General features: G+C 33.5%; 1 long non-coding RNA gene across 1 annotated transcript in view; it reads left to right on the top strand.

Annotated features, from left to right (window-relative positions):
* Positions 1-16,134, top strand: part of LOC136042789 (uncharacterized) — a 37,435-nt gene extending 21,301 nt beyond the window's left edge. Inside the window, exon 2 of the long non-coding RNA XR_010621431.1 lies at positions 14,988-16,134. This is a non-coding gene — a long non-coding RNA (uncharacterized LOC136042789). The remainder of the gene's footprint in view (positions 1-14,987) is intronic.
* The last annotated feature ends 2,526 nt before the right edge of the window (positions 16,135-18,660 follow it).

Raw genomic sequence — 18,660 nt, 5'->3', positions numbered from 1 at the left:
CTTCATATACAAAATAAGTTCTGTTAATTTGAGTTTTAATGATCTTTACTTTCAGATTTATTTGAGTTTTAATGATTTTGAGTTTTAATGGTCTTTACTGATCTTTACTTTTACTTAAAAAAATCGTATGTTTTTATTCTGATCATTTTTCAAATAACGACCGCAAATTTGGCTCAACCTCCATTAAATATTTCTCTCTCCCCTCTCATAGAAAATTCATACGTAGAAATTTCTCCCATGTAAACTAATTCCCGTGAAACCCTATCCAAACAGTAAAAATCCTGCCCTCCGTAAATTTTCTTGCGGTCGATTCAGCATAAAAAATTCTCCTTAGTATGCTTTATTTGAAAAAGACTAATTTCCAATTATTTCCTCAATGACTTCGGAAATATTCTTTTTCGGTAAAAAATTTTTTCCTGGAAATCCAAATATGCTGCAAATAGCCCCAAAATAATTCTTCCGGAACCATCTTCACCACAAAACTGACTTGGCAAAGAGAAAATATGACAATTAAAAATAATTTCACATAATAACTCTTTCAAATCGCCCGGGATAGAATTTCCCACAAAAAATCCCCCCCCGAGATATTTCACTCTCCATGAAAAATTTTACCAAAGAAAACCCGCCCCAAGCACAAGATCCCCCCACTCCTGAAAGTGTCTATACTTCCCAATAACAAACGCTATACATACAGATTGGACAAATTTCATAGCTTACAGGCGTTTGAAAGACCTTAAATATAATATGTATTTAAGATACAGATTGTACATTCTTCCCAACAAAGATGCTGAGGGATATGCAACCGATTTTTAGCTGTTTCTTAGAGTAATCATAACGGTAATATTTGTTTTAGGATATCAAAATGGAGCTTATTCCCACAGAATCTTGAGATTTAGTCGTTTTTAAATAACAAAATGTCATAACAAATTTGTCATTTTTTGCCCTTTTTACTCAAAAAAAAAAAATATAATGGATATTGAATGAAGAAACAAGGTTTTTTCTAAAAATAAGGAGCAAAATTTAAACTTGAAACAAACTCCTCAATACGTTGCTCTTTATGCTAAAGCTTTAAGCGCTTTACAAAATGCATCCTTTTCTAATTAAACAGCCCGTGTTCCAGTAGCTGTTATTAAAAAATTGGGACCAACAGTCAAACGTCAGCGTAAATAGCAAAGTATTGAGGAGGGGGTAGCCGCTTCATATACGAAATAAATTCTATTCATTTGAGTTTTAATGATCTTTACTTTAAGTTAAAAAATCATATTTTTGTATTCTGATAATTTTTCAAATAACGCCCGTAAGTTTGGCTCACTCTTCATTAAATATTCCCTTCTGCCCTCTCACAGGAAACTCATGCGTAGAAATTTCTGCCAGGTAAACTAATCCCAGTAAAGCCCCCTCCAGACAGTAAAAAACCCACCCCCGTAGATTTTCTTGCGGTCGAATCAGCCTGAAAAATTCTCCTTAGCATGCTTTCATTTAAAAAGATTAATTTCAAATTATTTCCTCAATCACTTCAGAAATCCTCATTCCTTAAAATTTTTTCCCTGGAAATCCAAGTATGATGAAGATAGCCCCAGGATAATTCTTCCGGAGCTATCTTCACTACAAAACTGACTTGACAAAGAGAAAGCATGACAATTAACAAGAATTTCGAACATTAATTCTTTCAAATCGCCCCAGGTAGAACTTCCCTTGGAAAATACCCTTCCCCAGAAATTTCCCTCTTCATGAAAATTTCTACCAAAGAAACCCACCCCAAGCACAAAATACCCCCCCCCTCCCCCACGAAAGTGTCTGTATACTTCCCAATAGCATTAACTATACGCATAGATTTGACAAATTTCATAGCTTACAGGCGTCTCCCCGTGGCTTGTGGGGGGTAGTTTTACTCCAAACAGTAATTATAATGGCTATCTTAAAATTTTGATCAGGTAACTTTGGAAAAAAAGGGATTAGTGAAATATTTTATTATTTCAGATCGTATTTTATGTTGATAAACAATCGGTTTGTCAGAAAAGGCCTTATATTTAATACGCATTTAAGATGCAAATTGTATATTCTTCCCAAAAAAGATGCTTAGGGATATGCAACCGTTTTTTAGCTGTTTCTTCGAGTGATCATACCGGTAATATTTGTTTTAGGATATCAAGATGGAGATCATTCCAGCAGAATCTTAAGATTTAGCATTTTTATATAGACAAATATTAGCACAAATAGCAAAGTATTGACGAGGGGTCAGCCCCTTCATATAAAAGATGAATTCTGTTCATTTGAGTTTTAATTATCTTTACTTTAACCATATTCTAGTTTTCTGAACATTTTTCAAACAACACCCGTAAATTTTTCTCACCCTCCATTAAATATTCCCTTCTCGCCTCTCACAGGAAAGTCGTGCGTTAAAATGTCTCCTACGTAAAATAATTCCCGTAAAACCCCTCCAAACAGTAAACAAACCGCCCCCCTCGTAAATTTTCTTGGAATCAATTCAGCCCTTTAAAATTCTCATTAGTATGCTTTCATTTGAAAAAGACTAATTTCCAATCATTTCATCAATAAGTTCGGAAATCCTCTCTTTCCGTAAAATATTTTTTCCTGGAAATCCAAATATGCTGAAAATAGCCCCAGGATAATTCTTTCGGAACCATCTTCACTACAAAACTGATTTGGCAAAGAGAAAGTATGACAGTTAAAAAGAATTTTGAATGGTAATTCTTTCAAATCGCCCCAGGTAGAATTTCCCATAAAAAATCCCACCTGCTGAAATTTTCCTTTCCATGAAAAATTCTATCCAAGAAACCAACCCCAAGCACAAATCCCCCCCAAAGTGTCTGCATTCTTCCCAATAACAAATACTTTATGTAGAGATTGAACAAATTTCATAGCTTACAGGCGTCTCCCCATGGCTTTTTTACAGGCGTCCCCCGTGGCTTGTAAGACTACCCCCGTGGGGGTAGTTTTTCTCCCCACAGTAATTATAATGGCTATCTCAAAGTTTTGATTGTAAATTTGAAAAAGGGACTAATAAAATACTTTACTTTTTCAAGTCGTATCATATGTTGATAAACAATTGGTTTGTCAGAAAAGGCATTGAATACAATTCACATTTGGGATATAAATTGTATATTCTTCCCTATAAAGATGCTTAGGCATATGTAACCGTTTTTTAGTTGTTTCTTCGAGTGATTATAACGGTAATACTTGTTTTAGGATATCAAGATGGAGCCCATTCCAGCCGAGTTTTAAGACTTAGTCAGTTTAAATAACAAAATGTGATAACAAACTTGTAATTTTTTGCCCTATTTACTCCCACAAAAAAATAAACCAGCCCCAAACTGAAAACAACGGGAAATTGTTCCATATATTTGGGAGTTCGATTATTTGTTCAAGATTTTTAAGAGCGACTCCTGCAGCCCAAAAGGTAGTAACTTAGAATAAAAAGCTGTTTTAAAAGGACTAAAAAACTAGCATAAATAGAAAGGTATCAAGGAGCAAGGTAAAGAAAAAAGTATCCCCCCCCCTTTATACACGGAATAATTCCTGTTTGTTTTTAGTTTTAATGCTGCTCCTAGTTTTGAATTGGAAAAAACTTTGTTATTTTTATTTAATTCACACAAAAAGGAATGGAGAGTTCATAGAATAAACATAGGCACCAACTGCAGATTGAAGCTTTGAATATGGCTATATTCAACGACCCTGTTTGACGACCAACTTTTAGAACTAGGGTCAATTATGTGAATAATTTAGAGAGCATTAGCTGGAATAATCATTTTCTCTTACTGCTGAAATTCGTGCGGAATGAGTTCCACTCATATCGGGTATCTTTGACTCAGAAAAATTCGTATTTATAAGAGCCCCAAAGTTAACATTAACTTTGTTTTGGGGAGAGGGGGACTTCAATTGCTGTAGGCCTACAGTTTAAACAACATTACATATAACTTACAATACATTTAGGCTTTATTGTTTGACGTCGTTAAGTAACTTTCTCTGACCTACTGCACCAAATATATACAATATTGCTTTTCGGGTCTTTGATAGACGATAAAAATAGACGAAAGAGACGGCTCATATTGAATCGCTATATAATCAATAGAAGAATTCGTGAATCTAAAAGAAAGACATTTTTCCTAGGCTCGTAGATGCTTTCATCCACATTCATTAAATCTACTCGAATCGGGTTGAGTTTCTTCTTTTATTACAAGTACCCCTTGATATGTCATAATTCCTTCATTTGCAAAGAAATTAGAGCTTATCAATGGCCCCTTTCATAACAGTAATATTATAAAGTTGGTATACATTTCTTATAGTCAAATTTTATTGAACATAAAACATACATATTATTTAAACGTTAGTAAATAACTCTTTATATGGTAATATTCATGAAAACCGCTTATTCGAAATGTTCATCAAGTGAACAAACACTTTTGACAACATCGTGGGATCTCTTGTCTCATTGTTTTAGTCAATTATCAAGAAAAAAGCTCGATAGGTAATGGTTAAAATAAGCCTCTTAAAATAAATAACTCCTTAAATAAAATCCTTACACTGTAAAAAAAAAAACAAAAAAAAAAAACAATGACTATATTAAGCCTGAAAACAAACAAAAATTAAGTTCTACATTATTTTTTCCCTTGGAATTGTTAATAGATAGATAACAGGACATAACTTCGTTAACCTGGGAATATGGAGGAATTTCTATAGTTAGGACTAAGGGAAAAAGGTTGTCCCCTGGTTTCTCTGATATCTCCTGTCTTCTAATTTTTAGCTTAAGCATCCTTTTCGGAGTGCTAACATACAATAGTTTTAAATCTGTATCATCAGTGATACAAAAAGAGGATGTGGCCTCTCTGAGAGCAACGTTCACCTCCAGCTTCTCATCAAAAAGCTAGGCAGTTATTTTTATTAATTAGCTTAACAGTTACAACATAATAAACATCAGGTTTTAATGTGGATTTGCCTCTACGAAAAAAAAAACTCTACGAAAAAAAACTAGAGGAATTCTTTAAACAGCTTTTTTAATGACTTGGGTTTCAAGTGTTTTCTGCATTAAAATTTTTTGTTTGGGAACGTTTCTTTGTTTTTCATGACAAAAAAATGCTGTCGGTGCATACATTTGTAAATTTTATGTCGCAAAGGTAAAGTCAAAATTCATTTACTATGGCAAATGTTGTTTTTAATCTGAAGCAAAACTACACATGATGACTTTTTAACAGAGAGATAGGTATAGAAAGATAGATAATAGAGAGATTTAACAGAGAGATAGGTATAGAGAGATAGATAATAGAGAGATTTAACAGAGAGATAGGTATAGAGAGATTTAACAGAGAGATAGGTATAGAGAGATAGATAATAGAGAGATTTAACAGAGAGATAGGTATAGAGAGATATATAATAGAGAGATTTAACAGAGAGATAGGTATAGAGAGATAGATAATAGAGAGATTTAACAGAGAGATAGGTATAGAGAGATAGATAATAGAGAGATTTAACAGAGAGATAGGTATAGAGAGATAGATAATAGAGAGATTTAACAGAGAGATATATATATAGAGAGATAGATAATAGAGAGATTTAACAGAGAGATAGGTATAGAGAGATAGATAATAGAGAGATTTAACAGAGAGATAGGTATAGAGAGATAGATAATAGAGATATTTAACAGAGAGATAGGTATAGAGAGATAGATAATAGAGAGATTTAACAGGGAGATAGGTATAGAGAGATAGATAATAGAGAGATTTAAAAGAGAGATAGGTATAGAGAGATAGATAATAGAGAGATTTAACAGAGAGATAGGTATAGAGAGATAGATAATAGAGAGATTTAACAGAGAGATAGGTATAATGTCGACTCAAATTTGAATGGTCATAAAATACGAACCAATAAGTGTCATATAATTCGAACCACTAGAAAAGCATTAATATAAAATACAAAATTATCCATTTTTTAACCCTAAAAATAAAAAGTAAAGTGCGAATAACATTGACAAAATACTCGCAGTCTTCATTATATCAAACAGTTCTTGGCAATAAGCTTTAAGTACCAAGTGACACGGCTCAACAGTAATCAGAACCCTATAACACAAAGATTTGATCACAGTAGATACAACAAAAGAATTTTGTCCCAGTTCCTTAAGAATGACCCCTGAATCACAAAGGTAAAAGGTAAAGGTAAAGGATACGACATTAGACTTTACAGTCCCTACCGGCGGTGCTGATCTCCGTTTCTTGGCCCTTCAGCCAGGAAGTGCAATGGGGGGTTGGGGCCAGCTATCCTGTGCTTTCGCACACCCTTCCTGTTTACCTTCCCCAGATTTCTCCAGGTACACATTTAGAGCTGGGTCGACTCTGGCTAAGCTTACAGAGTCATGCCACTGACCCCCGTCCCAAACAGAAGAATTTACTGAAACTAAGTAGTTGAAATCAATAAATTACTTTAGCCTAAATAGCAAGGTATTAGGAGCAGGTGAGCCCCTCATATGCGTAATAATTTCTGTTCGTTTTAAGTTTTAATGCTGCTCCTTCCTTTCAGTTAAAGAAACTTTTTCATATTTATCTTTTCATTGCTCTTTAAAAATGCAGAAAATCCTGCACCCCTTCGTGGAAATTCTCTTCCCCCATGACAAATTCTTCTAAGGAAAGTTCCCCCCGCATAACCAAAAAACTTACTCGGAGCAGTCAGATATCCCTTGGTCAAGCTGCAACCGACTCAAGCGCCATGAATATTCTCTAGGCTGCAGTTCAGACTGACAGTTTGACCAAACCTTCAAATTAAATGTGCAATTATGTAGTTGTCGGTAAATTTTAACCCATTTCTCCATATCACACCAACAAAACCAGAACAGAGAGATATCGCTTGGTCAAGCTGCAACCGACCGAAGCGCCAAAAATATTTTCTAGGCCGCAGTTCCAACTGAAAGTTTGAACAAAACCACAAATGAAATGCATGATTATGTAGTTGTCGGTAAATCTTAGCCCATTTCTGGGCCCATTTCTCAAACTGTGTTCCCATTTCACCCAAACAAACCCGGGGAGCGCTAGGGGGCCAAGGAAGGGTTATTTCTGCTCTGAGCAAAATTGTTTGCACCCATCACAGACTTTGTCAAACACAATAATAGTACCACACCCAGTCTAGTTAGATGCCCCTTGGTCAAGCTGCAACTGACAGAAGCTCCATAAATATTATCTAGGCCACAGTTCAAACTGAAACAAATGAACTGACATCCTTTTTATACAATCCTAATCAGAGATTATGCCAGATTTGCCCCTCACTCTATCTGACTATTTGTCTTGGCTTTTTCTACAATTAGCCATGGCTTGATGCCCACACCTACTTGATAATAGTTCAATTAGATTTTATTTCAAGGAGGATTCAAGAGAGCGATAGGCCGCAACCAAGCTGCCGTCAATCAGTTGCAGTCAAACTGCAACTGACACAAGAGTCATAATACATTGATTGATTCCAAACTGACTGTTTGAACGAGAAAGACAGACCATTGCCAGAAACTTTAGAACTCGATTAATGTAGCACACCTTCTTACACTAGCCCTAGTGCCATGTTTCTTGTTGCTATGTTTGCTAGTTTCAATCATTATAGAATATTTCGAAAGTGAAATTTATAATTTCTATGGGACGAGATTATGAAATCACAGGCTTAATACTCAATAATATTATTTTATCGTATCAAAAAATTATAAAAAACTCATCTTGTTCATTTTCCATGAAAATATGGCTGTTTGAGAGAAAGAAGAGTAATTAGCTGTTTTGGATTGAGAGATGTCTAATCTGAAGCAGAATTTAGCTTGTCAAGAGAGTAAAAATGTTGAGATGTACTCAAGAAATGGCCTTTCAAATGGAGTCTCAAAAGTACTCTACTTTGTACAAGGGCAAGTCCACCTTTATTTATACTTTAAAACAACTTTGCGAAGAATTTGGGTATATTGTGCCAAAAAATATTTTGATTCTTTCTTTTTGCATCGAAGGTATTGAGCCGTCTCCCGATTTTATAGGATCACCTTTTTTTTTCTTTACCATCGTTATTTTTTCTGTGGTAAAAATGTATAATTCCGCATTTTGGTATGTAGGACCTTGAAACTTCGAAAGTAGGATTATTTGATATGCTGAATATGACAGTGTGATTTTCATTAAGATCACCAGTTTTTGTTGCTTTCCCTTTTCCAGAAATAGGTCATATTTTCACTGGCTCTTAACTTTTAATGGGTGTCATTAAGCTTAATGAGCTTTATATTTTTTCAAATGAACTTGAACATTCAATTCTTTTGTTGTATCTACTGTGATCAAATCTTTGTGTTATAGGGTTCTGATTACTGTTGAGCCGTGTCACTTGGTACTTAAAGCTTATTGCCAAGAACTGTTTGATATATTGAAGACTGCGAGTATTTTGTCAATGTTATTCGCACTTCACTTTTTATTTTTAGGGTTAAAAAATGAATAATTTTGTATTTTATATTAATGCTTTTCTAGTGGTTCGAATTATATGACGCTTATTGGTTCGTATTTTATGACCATTCAAATTGGAGTCGACATTATACCTATCTCTCTGTTAAATCTCTCTATTATCTATCTCTCTATACCTATCTCTCTGTTAAATCTCTCTATTATCTATCTCTCTATACCTATCTCTCTTTTAAATCTCTCTATTATCTATCTCTCTATACCTATCTCCCTGTTAAATCTCTCTATTATCTATCTCTCTATACCTATCTCTCTGTTAAATATCTCTATTATCTATCTCTCTATACCTATCTCTCTGTTAAATCTCTCTATTATCTATCTCTCTGTTAAATCTCTCTATTATCTATCTCTCTATATATATCTCTCTGTTAAATCTCTCTATTATCTATCTCTCTATACCTATCTCTCTGTTAAATCTCTCTATTATCTATCTCTCTATACCTATCTCTCTGTTAAATCTCTCTATTATCTATCTCTCTATATATATCTCTCTGTTAAATCTCTCTATTATCTATCTCTCTATACCTATCTCTCTGTTAAATCTCTCTATTATCTATCTCTCTATACCTATCTCTCTGTTAAATCTCTCTATACCTATCTCTCTGTTAAATCTCTCTATTATCTATCTCTCTATACCTATCTCTCTGTTAAATCTCTCTATTATCTATCTTTCTATACCTATTTCTCTGTTAAAAAGTCATCATGTGTAGTTTTGCTTCAGATTAAAAACAACATTTGCCATAGTAAATGAATTTTGACTTTACCTTTGCGACATAAAATTTACAAATGTATGTACCGACAGCATTTTTTTGTCATGAAAAACAAAGAAACGTTCCCAAACAAAAAATTTTAATGCAGAAAACACTTGAAACCCAAGTCATTAAAAAGCTGTTTAAAGAATTCCTCTACAAATTAAATTTAATCTTAATTCGCCAACAAAACAAAAGTACTAGAAGAATTCGGTTGCACACACGAAGAGCCAAAGTCAATGAGTTTTTTTTTTCGTAGAGGCAAATCCACATTAAAACCTGATGTTTATTATGTTGTAACTGTTAAGCTAATTAATAAAAATAACTGCCTAGCTTTTTGATGAGAAGCTGGAGGTGAACGTTGCTCTCAGAGAGGCCACATCCTCTTTTTGTATCACTGATGATACAGATTTAAAACTATTGTATGTTAGCACTCCGAAAAGGATGCTTAAGCTAAAAATTAGAAGACAGGAGATATCAGAGAAACCAGGGGACAACCTTTTTCCCTAAGTCCTAACTATAGAAATTCCTCCATATTCCCAGGTTAACGAAATTATGTCCTGTTATCTATCTACTAACAATTCCAAGGGAAAAAATAATGTAGAACTTAATTTTTGTTTGTTTTCAGGCTTAATATAGTCATTGTTTTTTTTTTGTTTTTTTTTTACAGTGTAAGGATTTTATTTTAAGGAGTTATTTATTTTAAGAGGCTTATTTTAACCATTACCTATCGAGCTTTTTTCTTGATAATTGACTAAAACAATGAGACAAGAGATCCCGCGATGTTGTCAAAAGTGTTTGTTCACTTGATGAACATTTCGAATAAGCGGTTTTCATGAATATTACCATATAAAGAGTTATTTACTAACGTTTAAATAATATGTATGTTTTATGTTCAATAAAATTTGACTATAAGAAATGTATACCAACTTTATAATATTACTGTTATGAAAGGGGCCATTGATAAGCTCTAATTTCTTTGCAAATGAAGGAATTATGACATATCAAGGGGTACTTGTAATAAAAGAAGAAACTCAACCCGATTCGAGTAGATTTAATGAATGTGGATGAAAGCATCTACGAGCCTTGGAAAAATGTCTTTCTTTTAGATTCACGAATTCTTCTATTGATTATATAGCGATTCAATATGAGCCGTCTCTTTCGTCTATTTTTATCGTCTATCAAAGACCCGAAAAGCAATATTGTATATATTTGGTGCAGTAGGTCAGAGAAAGTTACTTAACGACGTCAAACAATAAAGCCTAAATGTATTGTAAGTTATATGTAATGTTGTTTAAACTGTAGGCCTACAGCAATTGAAGTCCCCCTCTCCCCAAAACAAAGTTAATGTTAACTTTGGGGCTCTTATAAATACGAATTTTTCTGAGTCAAAGATACCCGATATGAGTGGAACTCATTCCGCACGAATTTCAGCAGTAAGAGAAAATGATTATTCCAGCTAATGCTCTCTAGATTGTTCACATAATTGACCCTAGTTCTAAAAGTTGGTCGTCGAACAAGGTTGTCGAGTGTAGCCATATTCAAAGATTCAATCTGTAGTTGGTGCCTATTTTTATTCAATGAACTCTCCATTTCTTTTGTGTAAATTAAATATAAAAACAGCTTTTTTTTCCAATTCAATAATAGGAGCAGCATTAAGAGTAAAAACGAAGAGGGATTATTCCATGTATAAAGGGGGGGGTTGGATACTTTACTCTTTACCTTGCTCCTCGATATCTTGCTATTTATGCTAGTTTTTTTGGTCCTTTTAAAATAGCTTTTTATTCTAATTAGACACCCTTAGGGTTTCAGGAGTCGCTCTTAAAAAGTTGGGACAAATAGTCAAACTCCCTCATATATGAAATAATTTCCCGTTGTTTTCAGCTCAAGGCCGCTCCTTACTTTCAGTCGAAAAAAAACTTTTAAATTAAGTTTCAATAGTTTTTCAAATAATGCCGGTAAATCTGGTTCCCCGTTCATGAAAAATTTACTTCGTTCACGGAAAACTCATCTTTGAAAAGTTCTCTCATGTAAACTAACCCTACCCCTGTAATCTTCCCTAAAGAAAATACTATCCTCTTAAGATTTCTATTCCCTCAATTTTTATCCCCTCAAATTTTTATCCGGGCAATTCCGCTTGAAAAATCCTTCAAATTCTAAATACGAGTTTTTCTGAGTCAGATACACCCGATAGGTATGGAATTCATTTGCCTCCAGTCCCAGGTGTAAGGGAAAATGATTATTCCAGCTAATGCTCTCTAAATCGTTCACATAATTGACCCTAGTTCTAAAAGTTAGTCGTCAAAAAAGTACAATACATAGCCATATTCAACGATTCAATTTGTAGTTGGTGCCTGTTTTTATTCTATGAACTGTCCATTCCTTTTTGTGTAAATTAAATAAAAAAAAGTGTTTTTCCAATTCAAAAATAGGAGCAGCATTAAGACTAAAAATGAACAGGAATTATTCCGTGTATAAAGGGGGGGGGGATACTTAGCTCTTTACCTTGCTCCTCGACACCTTCCTATTTATGCTAGTTTTTTTAGTCCTTTTTAAAATAGCTTTTTATTCTAATTAGATACCCTTTGGGCTACAGGAGTCAATCTAAAAAAAGCTGGGACAAATAATCGAACTCCCTCATATATGGAATAATCTTCCGTTGTTTTCAGTTTAGGGCTGCTCCTTACTTTCAGTTGAAAAACTTTTTTTATTCAGTTTCTGATAACTTTTCTAATAATGCCGCGTAAAATTCCCTATGGATAATTCTATCCTCTTAAAATTTTTCAAGATTTAATCCAACTATTTGCTGGAAAAATTCTCCTTATAATGATTTAATTTGAAAAAGAATTTTAATTTACTTTCAAACACTTTGTTTGGTGAAGCTTTAAGCAGGGACTCTAGCCTCGATAATGTTGTAACAACCCAAAGAAAAATGTAAATAACAATTAGAAGAGACCCAAGGAAATTGCCTAAGACCCAAGGAACCGACAAAGAAACCGCTGATGAGACCTAAGATGAAACCGGGGAAGAAAAAAGCTTTAAGTTTGGTATTCTTCGTACTAAAAGATTGTTAAATAAAAAAAAATTAACTGCAAGTAACGAGCTACATTAAAACTTAAAACAAACAGAAATTATTCCGTATATGAAAGAGGTTGTCCCCTCTTCAACGCCTGGCTCTTTACGCTAAAGTTTGACTCTTTCTCACAACTCTATTTAAAACAATAAAAACCTTTAGCGTGAAGAGCCAGGCGTTGAGGAGGGGACAGCCCTTTCATATACGGAATAATTTCTGTTTGGTTTAAGTTTTAATGTCGCTCCCTACTTGCTGTTTAAAAAATTGTTTATATTATTTAATTTCTGAAAGTTTTTTAATTAATGCATGATTTGATTTTTGCTCACCGAACATGAATAAATAAAACGAAATTTGCATATTTTTTATTTTTTTTTTGCTAAATGTCTTTCTCAGAGTTTTGATAGTAGCATTTTGATTAGAAAAGGGGTGGGGGAGGCGGCCTAGTTGCCCTTCCAGTTTTGGCTACTTAAAAATCAACTAGATTTATAATTTTTTTTACGAAGATTTTTGTTAGTAAGAAACATACGTACCTTACAAATTAATTTACGTAACGAACTTTTATATTTGTGTGTTTTTATTACGTATTTAAGAGGGTTCGCCCCCTCGTCAATACCTTGCTCTTTCTACTAAAGCTTAAATTTTGTCCCAAATCTTTAAGAATGACTCCTGAATCACAAAGGCCCTTGAATAAATAGTTGAAGTTACTAAAAGTACTTCAGTGTAATGAGCGGTGTATTTAGGAGGAGATAAACCCCTCAGATGTGTAATAATTGCTGTTCGTTTTGCGTTTTAATGCTGCTTCTTACTTTCAGTTGAAAAAACTTTTTGATATTAATGTTTTCATTGTTTTTTTTTAATAATGCTAGAAAATCCCGCACCCCCTTCATGGAATTTCTCTTCCTCAATTACAAATTCTTCCAAGTAAATCTCCATCCACGTAGCTCCCTCCCCTCATCCCCCCAAAACAAAACAAAATCCCCCTGAAAACGTCTGTACACTTCGCAATAACCATTACTGTATGTAAAAACTGGTCAAAGTTTGTAACTTGCAGCCCCTTCCCTGTGGGGAGGTCGTCTCCAAAAACTTATTCATTAGATTTTCGACTAAGTTTAACAGAAGGGCTATCTCAAAATTTTGATCCACAGACTTTTGGGAAAAATGTGCGTGGGAGGGGCCCAGGGGCCCAGCAATGTTTTTGGTTTCTCAAAAAGGTAACTAGAACTTCTAATTTCCGTTAGAATGAGCCCTCGTGCGACATTCTAAGACTCTGGGTCGATACTATCACCTCTGAAAAAAAAAAACAAAAAAAACAAAAAATAAACACGCATCATTGATCTGTCTTCTGGTAAAAAATACAAAATTCCACATGTTTGTAGATAGAAGCTTAAAACTCTAATGTAAGGTTCTCTCATATGCTGAATCTGATGGTGTGATTTCAGTTAGTATTCTATGACTTTTAGGGCGTGTTTCCTCCTATTTTCTAAAAAAGGCAAATTTTCTCAGGCTCGTAAATTTTGATGGGTTTTTATCAAACTTGATGTAACTTATACATTTAAAATCAGCATTACAATCCGATTCTTTTGATGTAACTATCGGTATCAAAATTCCGTTTTTTTTAGTTTCGGTTACTATTGAAACGAGTCGCTCCTTCCTACAGTTCGTTTCCAAAAATTGTTTGAAATCAGATATAGCGCTTTGGTCCAGGTAGAGTCAACCACACTCTTATAATGTTATTCACTTTTTCGTAAAAAAAACGTGAAACAAAGATTAGCTGATTAAACACAATTTTAAAGCAGAATTAAGCGGCTACAAAACAGTTATTGAGGTACGCTACCTTTCCCTGTCAATTGCACATCAATGTACTTCTGCGTTCCCCTTTCCCCTCAGTGAGATCCGTATAATATTAGGGAAACATATGAAACAGTATTAAAACAGTTTGATTAAGGAACTTCGGTAGAAAGATAATAAGAAATGACTATAAGAAAAAATATTTTATTTTGTTAATTCTTTAGAGTATTTAATTTTTCTCTGACATTATATCATCTCAGAATGGGACAGTCCTTACTGCTACTCCTAGATTATGCTTTCCTAAATTTCAAATAAGTTGTATTTTCTTTAAAAAGAATAGAAATGATAGTGTTATTTATGATAATTTCTGTCTATATACCCTTAAGCCAAAATACATCTTAGTCGAAAAAAAAAACAATAAAGAAAACACTTAGATTACGACTTTACTGTCAATTATTTGTTGTCTATGCGTAACTTAAGAAACTTTCTGCAAAATAAAATGTATATTTTGGAAGGAGATGGCTTTGGTCTCCTTCTAAGCTCTGTCTTTACCTAAGTACAAGTAAAAGAAAACTTCAGCAATTAATTTGTTTGAGCTAGTTATAGATTCGTTGCATGGGCAAAGGAGCAATATTTTCTGTTCATGTGATTTATTTTACACTGCTTCCATTATAATTATTTTTTCTTGCAAAAGTCTATTCACTTGAGCTCAAATGAACTTTATTATTTAAATAGTTTTCATGTAAGTAGCGGAAAAAATGCTAAATGTTGGCCCAAGTATAGAATCAGAAGAATATTTAAACCTCTACTCAAGGTTTCTGGATGCCAAGTCGTCAGAAACTTTGATTCTGCCAAAGTTTTTTATACTATAAGCAATTAATTAATTAATAGCAATATTTTCAGGAAACTGGGATTCAAAAAGACCTTAAAAGATTACTGGACAGAATGAATGAAGAAAGAAATAATGCGTTATATTGGCTGAAGGTTTTGAAGAATTGCAGCGTCAAACTATTCCCTGAAATTTCATAAATTGCATATTTCTAATGATATCCTTTGCTTAGCTGCAGCTAAGAAAGAAAGCTGCGGTGTTCTTTTTTTGCCTTGTGGTTAAGAAAGTTGCGGTGTTTTTTTTTTTTTTTGCCTTTTTATTATGTGTAAATCTCTATTCTAGTTTTGACTCATTAGGTTAAAGTTGAACCTTCAAACGGGACAATCAAATAAGGTTATTAATGTAAAACATTAGGATATTTTTCATCTTAATAAAAGTAAATTCGTTCAATTAAATAAGTTGGTTTCATGCTTTGTAGAAGCTGCCATCTATAAGATATTTTTTAAATATAAATAATTTTTTGAAACAAATTAAGATTACGAATCATAGGATGAAACAGAGAAATTGTGTCCATATTTTCGAATTTTAATTCTTGGCACATAGTGGGAATTAAAAAGAGAATATATTTTGTATATGACCTGTATTTAAATAAAACTTAGATCTGACAAAAAATTCGTAGCATTCAAAAGAAACAGCCGATGCTATACATTCTCATTTGAACTAGCTTATTGTTCATAAGATGATGATGTTGGCTGTCGATATAAATGTTCCAAAATCCGTGTTCCAAAAAACCAATAGAATATATTTTGTTTTGTTTTGTACTTAATTTCTCTTAATATAATTTCTTTAAACTAAAAAAAACAAATAGTTGTAACTAAATAGGTAAAGCAAACACCAATCTTTTCGTAATATTACTACTTCAATCGAAATTTAATTTAATGAATTAAAATCAAGTAGTTTCGGGCATGCATCAAGCCATGACTATTTATAGAAAAAGCCGAAAAAGCATAGTATAAAAATGAAGTCATTTCATTTGTTGATAGAGAAGTCTATCTATCATCCGTTCATACGTCATTCCTAGGGTTAAAGAGCAAGGGCTGTGAAAGGGGCAGCCTCACTCATATTTAAAATGGCTTCTGTTTGTCATAAGTTTAAAACTTTGTTTTATAAATTGACTTTCTGATTATTTTTCAAATTTTGACAATAAATCCTTTCTCGCTTTCTGTGTAAAATTTGCCATAGATATTTCTCCTGAATCTCTTTACCATGGTTATCATTCCCATGGAAAGTCTTCATACCGCCCAAAGACACCCTTTCCACAAAAATATCCCTTCCCATAAAAGTTCTTTCTTCTGGGACTATAGGGGATCATTTTCTCCCCAAAGATGAAATTAATGGACCTTTTTACTATTTGAATCAAACTATCAATTATTAATAATTAACTATTAATATCACCAAGTTTTGATCTGTTATTATATGGGTAAAAAGAGGGGTTTAACAGGAGCTAGCCGTGCTACAATCTTTTTGGTTACTCTTAAACATAACTAAAATTTGTGATTCCTGATCACTCAAGCCCACTTATAAGTTTGGTTGGATGCGATTGTGACTGGGAAAATAAACATATAAACCAATATTTCTTCTAGCAAAATGTAAAAAATCTTGTATTTTAGATGGAATATATTAGATAGAAGACTTCTACAATTGGACTCTTTAATATGCTAAATATTAAAGAGCTTGATATTTCGATGCTTTTTCCTCCTTTGTCAAAAATCAGGCGAATTTCCTCAGGACCGTAGCTTTTGATGAATTAATTTCATTGTTAAATTTTCCTAGCTATTGGGCTGAAACGCTCTTTCTTGATATTTTCCTTATGGATTTCATAAATTTTGGAGATGAATATTCAAATGAACCACTAATGTGTCCTGTAGCTTAAATGCTCTATATTAGCTTTCGATAGTTTTAAACTGTATATCCCAAAATACCCTCGATAACAGCTTGGACCTAATTGTTTTAAATTTGAATCCAAATTTATTTTTTTGTGGGAGTCAAGAAGGCAAAAAATGAAAAATTTGTTATGACATTTTATTATTTAAAATGACTAAATCTTAAGATCCTGCTGGACTGAGCTCCATCTTGATATCCTGAAACAAATATTACCATTATCATCTCGAAGAAACAGCTAAAAAACGGTTGCATATCCCTAAGCATCTTTGTTAGGAAGAATATACAATTTATATCTTAAATGTGCATTATATTCAAGGCCTTTTCTTACAAACCGAATAAGATATTTTACTAGTTCCTTTTTTTCAAAGTTACCAGATCAAAATTTAAAGATAGCCATTATAATTACTGTGGGGAGTAAAAGTACCCCCCCCCCAAAAGCTACGGGGAGACGCCTGTAAGCTATGAAACTTGTCCGATCTGTACGTATAGTATTCGTTACTGAGAAGAATACAGACACTTTGGGGGGGGGGGATTTTGTGCTTGGGGTGGGTTTCTTTTGTAGATTTATTCATGGACAGGGAAATTTGTGTGTGTGGGGGGGAATTTTTCTTTGGAAATTCTACTTGGGGCGATATATAATGAAAGAATTACTGTTAGAATTTTTTTTTAACTGTGATACTTTCTCTTTGCCAAGTCACTTTTGTAGTTAAGATGGTTCCGAAAGAATTTTCCTGTGACTATTTTCAGCATAGGCTACTTGGATTTCCAGAAAAAATTTTTTACGGAAAGGGAGGATTTTCGAAGTGAAAATTTAAAGGGGAATGCTAAGGAGAATTTTAAAGGGCTGAATTGACTGCAAGACAATTTACGGAGGGCTGATTTCCTACTGTTTGGAGAGGGTTTTACGAGAATTAGATTACGTGGGAGAAATTTCTACGCATGAGTTTCCTGTGAGAGGGGAGAAGGGAATGTTTAATGGAGGGTGAGCCAAGTTTACGGGCGTTTTTAAATGATCAGAATAAGAAAATATGATTTTTCAACTGAAAGTAAAGATAATTATAACTCAAATGAACATAATTTATTTTGTATATAAGGGGGCTGCCCCCCTCCTCAATGCTTTGCCTTTTGCGCTGAAGATTGATTATTTAAAAATGACTAAATCTTAAGATTCTGCTGGAATGAGCTCCATCTTGATATTCTAAAACAAATATTACCGGTATGATCACTCGAAGAGACAGCTAAAAAATTGTTGCACATCCCTAACTACCTTTTTTGGGAAGAATATACAATTTGTATCTTTAATGCGCATTATATTTAAGGCCTTTTCTGATAAACCGATTCCTTATCAACATAAACTTACGATTTGAAATAATAAAATATTTTACTAGTCCCTTTTTTCTCCAAAGTTACCTGATCAAAATTTTGAGATAGTCATTATATATACTGTGGGGAATGAAAGTACCACCCAAAAGCCACGGGGAGATTCCTGTAAGCAATGAAATTTGTCAAATCTCTACGCAGAGTATTTGTTATTGGAAAGTATACGTACACTTTCGGGGCGGGGAGGGATTTTGTGCTTGGAATGTGTTTCTTTGGTAGAAATTTTCATGGAGAGGGAAATTTCTGGAGAATTGGATTTTCCATGGGCGATTTGAAACAATTAATGTTCGAAATTCGTTTTAATTGTCATACTTTCTCTTTCCCTAGTCAGTTTTGTACTGAAGATGGTTCTGGAAGAATTTTCCTGTAGCGATTTTCAGCATATTTGGATATCCAGAAAAACAATTTTAAGGAAAGAGAGGA

This window comes from Artemia franciscana, unplaced genomic scaffold, assembly GCF_032884065.1.
Source record: "Artemia franciscana unplaced genomic scaffold, ASM3288406v1 Scaffold_2012, whole genome shotgun sequence".
NCBI classification, from domain to species: domain Eukaryota; kingdom Metazoa; phylum Arthropoda; class Branchiopoda; order Anostraca; family Artemiidae; genus Artemia; species Artemia franciscana.
Note: the sequence above shows the minus strand (reverse complement) of the source record. Positions and strands in the feature narration are given on the sequence as shown.